Source organism: Talpa occidentalis, unplaced genomic scaffold (assembly GCF_014898055.3).
Source record: "Talpa occidentalis isolate TD23 unplaced genomic scaffold, MPIMG_talOcc4v2.1, whole genome shotgun sequence".
Classification (NCBI taxonomy): Eukaryota; Metazoa; Chordata; class Mammalia; order Eulipotyphla; family Talpidae; genus Talpa; species Talpa occidentalis.
The window spans coordinates 99,057,744-99,071,017 of record NW_026555331.1 but is presented as its reverse complement, the minus strand read 5'-3'; the positions used below and the strand labels follow the sequence as shown (position 1 = coordinate 99,071,017).

Sequence of the window (13,274 nt, the reverse complement as noted above, 5' to 3'; positions counted from 1 at the left end):
TAGGGGCATGGAGGAGCAGTCTGTCTGTGTCCCTATAATCAAGGAGCGTATTTATAGCAAATTTAAAAATACAATAGAAGTGAATAAAAACCAGCCTGCTTAATAGTACTATGTCCAGAAAATTCTAATTGATGTCCATGGTAAAATATTTCTTCTTACCAGGCCAAACCACCTGACAGTATCTGCCTCTTACTACACCACAGCTTATTTTAACTAAAACCTTACACGGTTCCTGTTCTTTTCATATCCATTGATGCTTTAATGCCAGCTTCCAAACATATATGGAGAATAAAAAGCAAATATTAGCATTCCGTGAGTACAGGTCAACAACTGAATTTTATTTGGTGCTGAGTCTGAGCAGAGAATTAATTTTGTAGATGACATAGATCTTTATAATCTTGCACATTCCCTGAAATCCTTCAGATTCTCTTCCCTCTTTCTGTCACCTGAATCTTCTTCCTTCTCCTTAAACTCTGATACCTCCATAGGGTCTGCCTCTTTCTTTTTTGAAGAAATTTCTCCAGCTTATATCTTTACACTTAAGCCCTTTCACCCAATGAATAATAAATGTGTTTCTTCTCAGTATGACCTGCCCTCCTTAGCCTAAAAAGGGCAGAGATAGGTGGAAAGTGTAAATAACTAATAAGTTAACACAGCCAAGTTGATAAAATAACAAAGTGGGTGGAGTACATTTTAAAATATATATAGACTGAACTACAACTCTTAATATATTATAGACAAAAACAAAAATCATAATGTGTGAATGAGAAGTATTTTCTAAGAGTTATTTCTTGTTATTTACATTACACCTTGTACTATGAAGATAACATACATTTCACTTATATTAGTTGAGCATTTGTATTTTTGAATCATAACATCTATGATATCAAGGGAAAATTACTGATAAATAAAAAAGGCTTGCATAGCAAGACTATATAGGTGATCTAAAGTGCTTACCACAGAGAGTGTTTTTCTATAGAATCCATCTTTATAAGGTTGCTTATAGTGAAATCCACCAATGGTGAAGTAGAATAAAAGGCCTAAATTGCTTCAGCACAATTCAGCAAGGTTTCATTCCACTTACTGAAGTATACTTTTACCTACAAGCATGTGCCTCTGTTAAGTGATGCACTTATCGCACACCGCATGGGTGAAAAGTGCTTATATTGAAATGTTCCCTCTTTGCTTTCCCAGAGCGCATGAATGAAAAACAAAAGTGAATTCTCTTCCTGAAGGCTAAAATAACCAAGAAACTCTGCTGGATAAAGTTTAGTTTCTCTCTGAAAATGCTTTCCCCAACAATCAGGCTAACTGAAAGAAAGTAAAATATAAAAGGGTCAATTTTGTCAGGTTTTCATTTTTCTTTGGTCTATTTTCAAGATAGACAGCTAAACATCAATTCTAGATGATAGAGGAAGTAGCTGACCTATTCAGAAATGTGTTATTCTTTGCTGCATATGCTAAAAAGAATCTTCATAAGTCATTCTATACGTATATATATATGTTATTTTGAATGGACTCTAAAAGTATCAGCTGCAAGTGATCTGCCAAAAAATAAATCTAAGCCAGGAAGGATTCCACTCTTATCTTGAAGGGATAAGAGTGTTCCTGCTGCTCCTGCTCTGTAGACTTATCATCAATGGACAATCAGAAATACATTATTTTCTATACAATAACAAACATGAGAAGATACTATAAGATACTAGAGAATAGCCTTAATATCCTAGAACATTCATCTTCAAACTTTTTGGATAACATCTATTTAATATTAAATGTTGGATTTGAATCAACACCTCTGTGGAAGAGGATAAAGTGTCAACATTAGTAACAAACAGGTTGTTTTAGTCATTTATTGCTAAGTAACCAGCTATCCTATAACATAGTGGGTTAAAATGATTGATTTCTTTCTTACAATCCTGTGGATTGGCTAGGCTTGTGTTGCACATGATGTCAGTAGACACACACACTAGAATATTCTAGAAGGGTGATTTTTTTTTCTCTTAATGCAAAATAATATTGTAGTAACTCGTTCTGTAACCATTCTTTACTAAAACATTGATTTTATCCTTGCCAAAAAACAAATTGTAAATAAACAGACTATTTGGATTTTCAAACACTATATTAATGAGATAAACTATTTTGATGCCATAGTTTTACCTTAACCAAATCAATCATATATATTGGCAAAGTTTTGAAGTATCTACCCTCAATGCATAAATCCCTACGATTTATGGCCAAATAGGAGCAGAAATTCTACCATGAGAGGACTAATCCCTTGTTGTTTTCCAGAGGGAGGCCATGTGGACACTGGATGAGAACAAAAGGAGTCCAAAAGGATCCTCCAAATGAACAAGGGCTAATCTAGATACCAAATACAACAGATATTTAGCCTCAAGAATTTCATTCAAGGTTTCCATTAGACAGCTTGGGACCTACAGCCTTATAGGAATCTGTCATTTTCCCAAATCATGAATTTGAATCACATAGTTAACAATAGATAAAGGAGTGTTAAAGACTGAGTATAGTTGATTGTCTATCATCTGCTCTCAATTGGGTTTTGTTACTCTCTTCTTTTTATGAATGAACTTTAAAGAAGTAAATTTATATGCTTTACATCAAATGTCAAAAACTGATGACCCATAAGCCAGCTACAACAACAAATGTGTTTAGTGGCTTAAGCACTTTTTTTAAGCAGAATTGACTGCAACTTTTAAAATAACAACACAGTACTTCTCAGAGGCTTATTTTTTAAAGATTAAATGTTGTGACTATATCTTAACATTTTAGCACTGGTTCTACACAAACGTACTACAGAATTGCTCAAGGGAAAACATAACAACCAGGGGCCTCCCTGATGGAGCAAGGAATTAAGCACAGCACAATGAAACTATCCGCAGCCTCTGCAGCACAAGTTTGATCCCTGGCCTGCCAGGGAGCAACCCACATGGTATGGCAGACCTCTCCTGTCTCTCCCCCTGCTCCCCTCAGCAGTGTATTTCAGTCAGTCTGCCTGTTCTGTTCCCCACTCTGTCTCTGGTGAATCCTCCCACCCCACCCCCTGCACCTCTGGCCTGTACCCCAGTTCTCATATGCATAAATAAATAAATATTAAAAAAAGAAAAGAAAAAGAGGGCCTATCTGGTGGCGCAGGCGGTTGAGCGCCATACTGTGAAGCTGACAGCAGCCTCTGCAGCACGGGTTCAATCCCAGGCGGCCTGTGAGAATCCCACATGGCATGGTAGACCTCTCCTGTCTCGCAAAGGGCAAAAAGGAATGCAAAATATGTGGGTTTTTTCGATAGCATAACTATCCTATTTATAGGTCACTACCATCATTATGAAAGCTAAACCAAAATACAAGCATTTGTATGTTTCAAATGGTTCATTTAAATTTCTGGGTGCCCAAACATTCTGAGGGTATCTGTGATGATAGTTTTGGATGATATTAGCATTTGAATAGGTAGATTGAGTAAAGTAGGTTGCTCTCCCCAGTGTAGGTGGACATCATCCCATCTATTGAAGGCCTGAATAGAACAAAAGGAAGAAATAAGAGAGAATTTGCTCTTTTTTGCCTCCATAGCTTTCTTCAAACTATAACATCACAGTCTTCTGCTTTCAGACTCAAACTCATACTATAATTTACAGCACTGGTTCTCCTATTTCTCAGGCCTTTGTACTTGAACTGGAATTATACCATCAGCTCTCCTACCTCTCTAGCTGATCACTACAGATCCTGGGAATTCTCAATTTTCATAACTGTGTAAGTCAATTGCTTACATACATCATACATATCACGTATATGTTTATCCTATTGGTTCTGTTTCTCTGGAAAATCCAGACTAACACAATTTCTTTTTTTTTTTAAATTTATTAATTTATTTCTACAAGCACTGGGTACAGTCAGAAGTGCGGGAGGGTGAGAGAATTCACCAGAGCCAGAGTGGGGAGCAGAGCAGGCAGAAGGACCGAAGTACACTGCTGAGGGGAGCAGCGGGCGGCAGGAGAGGTCTGCGTGCCATGCAAACACAATTTCTTAATGTTAAATATAGTTCCTACTGGCATAAATATAATTTCCATGCTTACCAGAACTGTGTCACCAGTGTAAAATTAAAATTTTTACCTAAGGGACAGTAATAGCAGAAATAACCCTTAAATTGGGCCTCCCTGGTGGCGCAAGGGGTTAAGCACCGCACTATGAAGCAGTCCGCAACCTCTGCAGCACGAGTTCCATCCCTGGCCGGCTAGGGAGCAACCCACATGGCATAGCAGACCTCTCCTGACTCGCACGCTGCTCCCCTCAGCAATTATGCTTCAGTCAGTCTGCCTGTTCTGTTCCCCACTCTGTCTCTAGTGAATCCTCTCACACACACACACACCCGCATCTCTGGCCTGTACCCCAGATCTTGTATGCATGAATAAATAAATCTTAAAAAAAAAAAAAAAAAAAGAATCCTCAAATAGTAGTAATCAGAAGACTTGGATTAAAATTCTAGCTCTAGGGCCTCCCTGGTGGCACAGGCAGTTGAGTGCCACACTGTGAAGCTATCCCAGCCTCTGCAGCGCCTGTTGGATCCCAGCTGGCCAGTGAGAATCCCACATGGCAGGGCAGACCTCTTCTGTCTCTCCCACTGTTCCCCTCAGCAGTGTATTTCGTCAACGTGCCTGTTCTGTTCCCCGCTCTGTCTCTGGTGAATCCTCTCACCCTTTTGCTCATCTCGCCTGCACTCCGGTCCTTGTATATATAAATAAATCTTAAAAAAAAAAAAATTCCAGCTCTACCAGTTATTCTTTAAGACCTGGGACAAGTCAATTTATTTGCACATATCTACTTCTTTATTACTACAGGGCACAATTGGGACTCAATATTTAACATCCAATACTCATGTTTTAGATTTTATAATTTATTATTCTAATTAGAAAGTTTCTCGTAGTCTGATTTGTGAATCTCCAAAACGGTTTCACTAAATTTTGAGGAACAAATGCTATTTTTGATTTTAACTTCCTCAAAGACAGCTCTCTGTAAGTTAATGTTTGTATTAAAAAGGGGCATGATATTTCAAAGTATGTTACTGGGGAGCAGAGCACTGGCATTAGTATATAAGATAAAATTCAAAATCTAATATGAGATTTGAAAAACATAGTCTGGGTAGAGGATCCTGTGAATCTTAGCTTAAATAACCAGGTTTCAGCATTATAAGCTTTGTACTGACTCAAGAGTCATTTGGCTACATGTGATTTTTACACATCTGTCAACTAAATCAGAGCTCCAAATGAAAAATCTGGCACACAGAAACATAATGGGGATTTGTGAGTCCCCCTGGAGAATTTTGGGTCCATAAACCATTGAATAGATTACTATGACACATAAATAGAGTATTTTCATCTGTGACAGATATAATCTTCCTCTGGTTCTCTTTGTGTCATGTTGTAGGAAACTACACTCACTATCTTCAAACCTGCTTTAGAAAATGTAAAAGATGAGCAACAACATTATATATGAGACAAATCTACAGGATAAAAAGAACCAAACCACTTTTGAGAAGACCTAAATCCAGAGTCTGTCAATATCACTAACTTCAATCTTTGAGTTAGTCCTATAACTCCAGTCTTGATGTAAATAGTTTACATTTCAAATCATTTCAACAGGCAAGATTGCATTCATCCACCCAGAAAAGCCTGTAAAATGGTAGACTTCACTAGTAAGGAAACTAAGACTCAATGAAAGTTTGTAGCTTACCTAAATTTGCACAGGTGTTAAAGATGCACCCCCGTCCATATTCAGATGTTCTTTCACTCTTATAAAATCTCTTTAATCCTTAAAATAAGAAAACAGCAACACTTTATTAAGTTTTGGATTTTGTTTACTAATTCAGAAAATGATTATTTATAATTTGTATGGATCAAAACAGGTACATAAAAAAGAAGAACGTACGTGCCACTAGAAAGCAAAGAAAATATTGTAAGAGAAATACCTAATGGTATTATCATAGTTGGAGATACCTTTATCAGAAATGGAGAGATCCAGTGAATAGAAAATCAGTAAGAACACAATTTAACTCAATAACACCATCAATCAACTGGGTATTATTGACATCTATAGACTACTTTATCCAACAGCAGTAAGAATATACACTTTTTCAAGTTCACATAGAATATATACACCAAGATTAACCACATTCTGGGTTATAATAATGCTTTAGCAATTTTAAAAGACATGAAGATTAAACAACATACTTTTAAAGAACATGTGGGTCAAGGAAGAAATCTTAAGAGAAACTCAACAAATTTTTGAACTAAATGAAAATATAATAGAGCTTATTAAAATTAATGGAATGTAGCTAAAGTAATGCTTAGTGAGAAATATGTAGCATTGAAAGCATATATTCGAAAAGAAGAAAGATTTAAAATCAATAATTTAAATTTCTACATTAGAAAACTAGAAAAAGAACAAATCAAATAAAAAATACGCAGAAAAAGGAGCAAGAGACCTGAACAGTGCAGCTGCCAGCTGCCTGTGCTGGGACCTTGTTTGCTTCCAGTATCCATGTGCTACCCTTACCTGACTCAGAACAAGCAGGTAGACTGTATGTGGTTCCAGAGCATCTATAGTCTGAAGAAGTTCTACCGCAAGTTCACAGATGCCTCATGGAGTGTCCCAGATTAGCAAGCCAACAATGACATTCCTCTAAAATACTTGGTAATATCTTATAGTGGTTGTGGGGCTAGAAAATTAAAGTCAACTCTAAAGCTGAAGTTTGGTTCCATTTAGCAAACACCAGCTGGACTGTTGCTGGTCTTCAGAGGTAAGGATAAAACATGAATAGGTAAAAGCTGAGACAAAAGAGAATAAATGCTACCATTAAGTCAAATAGGAGATTGAGTAAACTGAACTCATCTTCTAAAGCAGGCAAAGAATCTCTTCAGGGAATCTGGGCAGCTGCAGTGAGAAATTTAACATAGTCAGGAGACTTGTTTGTTTTGATTGCTATCTCTCTAACATTGGAGTCATCACCAGGATAAGCATTTGGGAAGTGGGTTACAGGTATTGGTTGTAAAGACTTCATAGGCAATTACTATTCTGTCAAACCTTAATTATCCATTTAATGTATTAATTGCAATAAAATTTTAAACTCAATAGACAAAAAAAAAGTAAGCAGAAGAAAAATAATAGGAATTTGAATAGAGATCAATGAGATTGGAAAACAGGAAATCAATACAGAAAATCAAAGAAATCAAAAGCTGGTTTTCTGAAAAGATCAATAAAATTGATAAGCCTTCTAGCCAGGCTAAGAATAAAAGAGAAGACACAATTTACTAATATCAGAAATGGAAGAGGGGACATCACCACAGCTCTAATAGACATTATAGGTATAACAAAATAATACTATGAATGCTATGCCTACAACTTTGACAACTTAGTGAAATGGAACAATGTCTTAAAAGACACAATCTGCCAAAACTCACACAAAAAGAAACAGACAATCTGAATAGGCCTGTATTTATTTAAAAACCTGAATCAATAATAACTTTCCAAAACAGAGGGCACAAGGGCCAAATAAGTTCACTGGTTATAAAAAAAAAAAAAAAAAAAAAAAAAAAAAAAAACTTCCAAACATTTAAGGAAGAAATGATACCAATTCTCTACAATCTCTTTCAGAAGATAGAAACAGAGAAATACTTTCCAACTCATTCTATAAGGGCAGCATTACCCTAATACTAAAACCAACAAAAACATTACAAGAAAAGAAAATTACAAACTAGTATTGCTCATGAACATAGTTGCAAAATCCTCAACAAAATATTAGCAAATTAAACTCAACAATGCATAAAAAAATTATACATAATGAAATGGGATTCATCTAAGGTATGCAATATTAGTTAAACAGTCTAAAATTAATTAGTGTAAATCATCACATCAACAATCTGAATAAGAAAGAGCACATGATCAAAACAATAGATGCAAAAAAAAAAAGCACTTGATAAATCCAATATCCATTCACAATAAAAATTCTAATCTGGGGCCTCCCTGGTGGCGCAGTGGTTGAGCGCTGGGTTGCGAAACTGCCCGCAGCTTCTGCAGTGCTGGTTCAATCCCTGACTGCTCCCCGGCCACCAGAGGAGGGTCCCACATGGCACGCAGCAGCCCTCTCCTGCCTCCCGCTGCTCCCCTCAGCAGTGTACTTCGTTCCTTCTGCCTGCTCTGCTCCCTGCTCTGGCGAATTCTCTCACCCTCCCGTGCTTCTGACTGTATCCAGTGCTTGTATAAATAAATAAATAAATCTTTAAAAAAAAAAATTCTAATCTAACACTAGAGAAGAACTTCCTCAACTTGAAAATTATCTACAAAATACACACAGGTAGCTTCATCTTTAATTGTGAGAAACTCAAGACTTCCCATTAAAATCAAGCACAAGGCAAGAATATCCTCTCTTACCATTCCTTCTCAATAACTTAATGGAAGTCCTTGCAAATGTAATAGTGCAATAAAGAGAAAGAAAAACTATACAAGTTGGGAAGGAAAACATAAAATTGTTTTTATTCATATAATTATCTATGTAGAAAATCTGAAAGAACTGACCAAAAAAATAAACCCTCCTGGAACTAGTAAGTAGGTATAATAAAGTCTCAGGATAAAAAGATAATATGCAAAAGTCAACCAACTGAACAATGAGTAATGCACAAATGGACTTTCAAATTAAAAACACAATACTATTTATATTAGTAGTCCCCTCCAAAATGAAATACTATTTATGAACCTAACAAAATATGTACAAGTGCTATATGAGGAAAACTATGAAACTCAAAGAACTAAGCAAATGGGGAAATAGCCATCTTCATGAGTAAGAAAAATCAATATTGCCAAGATGGCAGTTCTTTCCAATTTGATCCATAGATTCAGTGCAATTTCAATTAAGATTCCCAACAATTTATTTTATGGATATCAACAAACTAATTCTAAAGTTCATATGGAGAGAAAAAAGACCCAGAATGTCAATATAATATTAAAGAACAAAGTTGGAAGAATGACACTATCAAAACATACTATAAAATTACAGCATCAAGGGCCTCCCTGGTGGCCTAGGGGTTAAGACTTAGCCCTACCACCACAAAGGCCCATTGTTACAGCCTGAGTTCAATACCTGGCTAGGGAACTAACCCACCTAGGGCACAGCAGACCTCTCCTGTCTCACCTGCTGCTTCCTTGAGCAGTGTACTTCAGTGGATCTACCTGTTCTGTTCCCCACTCTGCCTCTGATGAATCCTCTCACCCCCCTGTACCTCTGGCCTGCACCTCAGTTCTTCTATGCAAAAATAAATAAATATAATCTTCAAAAAAAAATTCACTTTTTTTTTAAAAAGTTTACAGTATCAAGACAATGTGGAATTGGTGAAATATAGATGAACATATTAATGGAAGAGAATAGAGAGCCTAGAAATATATCCACATAAATATAATCAACTACTCTGACAAAGGAGCAAAGGTAATACAAGGAAACAAAGATAGTGTCTTCAACAAATGGTGCTGGAACAATTGGACATCCACATGCAAAAATGATTAAAGACACACACAATTTCACAAAAATGAAATAAAAATGGATCATAGACCTAAAACTATAAACATTGCTTTGCTCTTACATTATAGTCTAGACTATAGTCAAAACTATAAACAAATACGAAACTATAAAGCTCCTAGAAAAAAAACTAGATGACCTAGGATATGGTGATGGCTTTTTAGATATCAAAAATACCAATGACACAATCCATGAAAGAAATAACTGATAAACCAAACTTCATTAAAATTAAAAATTTCTCCTCTGTGGAAGTCAATATCAAGAGAATTAGAAGACAGTCACAGACAGAAAGATGGATATAATAAAGGGTGGTTGTCATATATATATCATATATAAACTTAAGAATAAGAAAATGAATAATCAATTAAAACATGAGCCAAAGAGCTTAATAGATACCACACCACAGATTGTAAATAAGTATATGAAAAAAATGCTCCATATTATAAGCCATCAGAGAAATGCAAATTAAACAATTAAAATTAAAACAACAATGAGATGCTATTACATTCCTATTAAAATGGTGAAATCCAGAAAATTGACAACACCAAATGCTGACAAGGATATAAAGTAACAGGAATTCTCATTCATTGCCTGTGGGAATGCAAAATGTAATAGCTACTTGGAAGATAGTTTAATGGTTGCTTACAAAACTAAACATACTCTTGGGCCTCCCTGGTGGCACAAGGGGTTAAGCACCTCACTTTGAAGCAATCTGTAGCCTCTGCAGCCTCTGCAGCATGAGTTCGATCCCCGGGCGGTCAGGGAGCAACCCACATGGCACAGCAGACCTCTCCTGACTCGTCCGCTGCTCCCCTCAGCAGTGTATTTCAGTCAGTCTGCCTGTTCTGTTCCCCTCTCTGTCTCTGGTGAATCCTCTCACCCCTCCACATCTCTGGCCTGTAACCCAGCTCTTGTATGCACAAATAATAAATCTTAAAAAAAAAAAAAAGCTAAACATACTCTTACTAGATGATTCAACCATTATGCTCTTTGATATTTACCCAAAGGAGTTGAAATTTTATATCTACACAAAAATCTACACATGAATGTTTATAAGCAGCTTTATTCATAATGGTAAAAACTTGAAAGCAACCAAAATGTCTTTCAGTCAATGAGTAGATAAGGTTTTTTTGGGTTTTTTTTTAAAGATTTTTTATTCATGCATACAAGAACCGGGGTACAGGCCAGATGTGTGGGAGACCAGAGACAGAGCAGGGAGCAGAACAGACACATTGAAATACACTGCTGAGGGGAGCAGGGGGCACGACAGGAGAGGTCTGCTGTGCCATGTGGGTATCTCCACAGCTGGCTGGGATCTAACCCGTGCTGCAGAGGCTGTGGACAGCTTCACAGCACTGTGCTGAACCCGCTGCACCACCAGGGAGTCCCAATAAGTAGATAAGTTTTGTTAAATCCAGACAATGGAATATTATTCATCACTAAAAAGATCTGAGCTATCAAGTCATGAAAACACATGAAGGACCTTAAATACATTATTACTAGTGGAAAGAAGCCAGTCTGAAGAGGCTAAATATACTATATGATTCCAACTACATGACATCCTTGAAAAGCAAAACTATGGAAACAGTAAAAAGGTTAGTGATTTAGGGATTGAGGGGAAGAGATGGATGAATAACAGAACACAGAGGATTTTTAGGCAGTCAAAGTACTCCATATACCATAATGATGGACACATTCATTATACATCTGTCCAAATCCATACACTGTACAATACCAAGAGTGGATTGTATGGATGCTAGGTGATCATAAAGGGTTAATGTAGGTACACCAATTATAACAAATATACTTCTCTGGTTGGTACTGGGTAAGGCTATGCATCTATGGTAGCAGGGATACATGTCAATCTCTGTAGCTTCCTCTCAATTTTGCTATGGATGTAAAACTGGTCTAAAATAATAAGATGCTTTTAAAAATCTAGGAAAGATGATCAAGTCATATAGATATATGTGTCTGTTGGTGTTATGCTCCTAAAGTGATGTTTTTCTTGTGGATTCTTTTGGCTACTAGTGAATTTCTCCCATCTATGCCCCAAAGCTCCACTGTTACTGAAGGACTGTGTCTAAAAGTTTACCTCCTTGCTGCTATCTCAGTCCCCAAAAATGAATTTGTAGGACACTAAAATACCATAAGTATTTATGAATGGGCTTCCATTTGTCACTATGCTTAAATAAATTTTAAGCAGATTGCCCCTGTTGCTTCAAAATAGAGTTCTCACCTCTACAACCAGCAAATACATATAATACATAGTTAGAATTTAGAATATTTTTGCCAATCTGTCATATAAATTATAAGCATGACAAATAGGCTCCTAAGAAAATTATGTGATTAGTAATAAGTGTAGTAGTTTTTTGTTAATTCAAAACTACAGTATTTTCTAATACTGAATATTTGCAAAATGTTCGGGAAAAAAGACTATAAATCTAGTATGATCAAAACACACTTCAAGGTAAAATTATTTAAATGATCCATGTTGCCTGACATTCCTTCAGAAAGTTCAAGGCTTTCTGTGGAAAAGCCCTTCTTAGAATGCCCTAAATTGAATAGCCACAGTTGAATAGCAATTTTCTACATTCCACTCCAAGTCATGTTGGCCTGCCTTTTTCTGATGTTATTAGCTTGTCTCTCTAGAACTCATGCCTCTCCTGATTGCCCCTTCCTACCACATAAAAACTTCAAGGAAGCTTGCTTCTTTGGAGAGTCTGACCTGGTCCCTTCCCTCCTGACATACAGGACCAGTGCTTTGGGGGAAGAAAGATGGAAGAGGATATGAGGGGGTAAAAGAAATTCCCAGCCCAACAAGTACATGTGGAAGGGGAAAATTTTTCTTTTCTTAGCAATTCAGAGATCCTGACTGGCATCACCTCCCAGGACTCCAAATGCTTCCTTTCTTGTTATAATCCTCTTAAGTTCTTTTTCATCCCCCCCTTATTCCCCCTGTGATTCTGTCAGTGTTTCTCACTCATTCTTCTCCAGGCTTGGTGCCCCTCCTCCACCTCACAAGTCTTATACAGGGACAGGGAAAGAGGCCTACCAGGCTTTCAAGTTTATGGCCCATTATAGGTGAATTCTGGGAGGTGTTTAGCAGTACTGCGGAACTAATCAGTTATCTTAACACTACAGACAGGAGGGTGAGGGTTTATAGATAGCTAAATGTCACTGCTTATTTTAATTGTAAAGGAAAAAGAAAATCAATTTCATGAATTACTGATCAGCACTTTGAACACTCCCCCTCAAAACAATACAAAAAAATTCACCTACCAGAGCAGACCAACTAAGAAAGTAAGTTTAAAAAACCTAAAAAGAAGTTATTTGTTTATGGACAAAACTAAAGGTAAATCATTGCTATTGAAGAATTTTTAAATAAAACAAAGAGAAGTACTTTATGTTCAGATGTGGCTCATATGAAACTGACATAAGATTCCATATTCAGAGCTAATCACAAAAGCATAGCATGTGGATTAAGTTACTGTGAAAGGTAAAATACAAAGCTACAGGACAGAGAAATTTTAATCAGGAACAAAGATTACCATAATCCCCAAATGGGCTTACTTTTGAAAGAAGAGATATTTGTGAGGGACAAACATTCTTAAAACAATAGGAGTGGTGTATAAAATTAACCCAAGTAAGACTTGGGCTAATGTTTTGGTCAATCAGGATAGGTACTTTCAAAAGACAAAAATTT

The 13,274-nt window shown here is 36.5% G+C and overlaps 1 long non-coding RNA gene across 10 annotated transcripts in view; it reads right to left on the bottom strand.

The window, feature by feature from the left end:
- Window positions 1-13,274, bottom strand: part of LOC119248466 (uncharacterized) — a 495,811-nt gene that overhangs the window by 454,880 nt on the left and 27,657 nt on the right. For all 10 annotated transcript variants that reach the window (XR_008550761.1, XR_008550755.1, XR_008550757.1 and 7 more), the window contains exon 3: window positions 5,737-5,814. This is a non-coding gene — a long non-coding RNA (uncharacterized LOC119248466). The remainder of the gene's footprint in view (window positions 1-5,736; window positions 5,815-13,274) is intronic.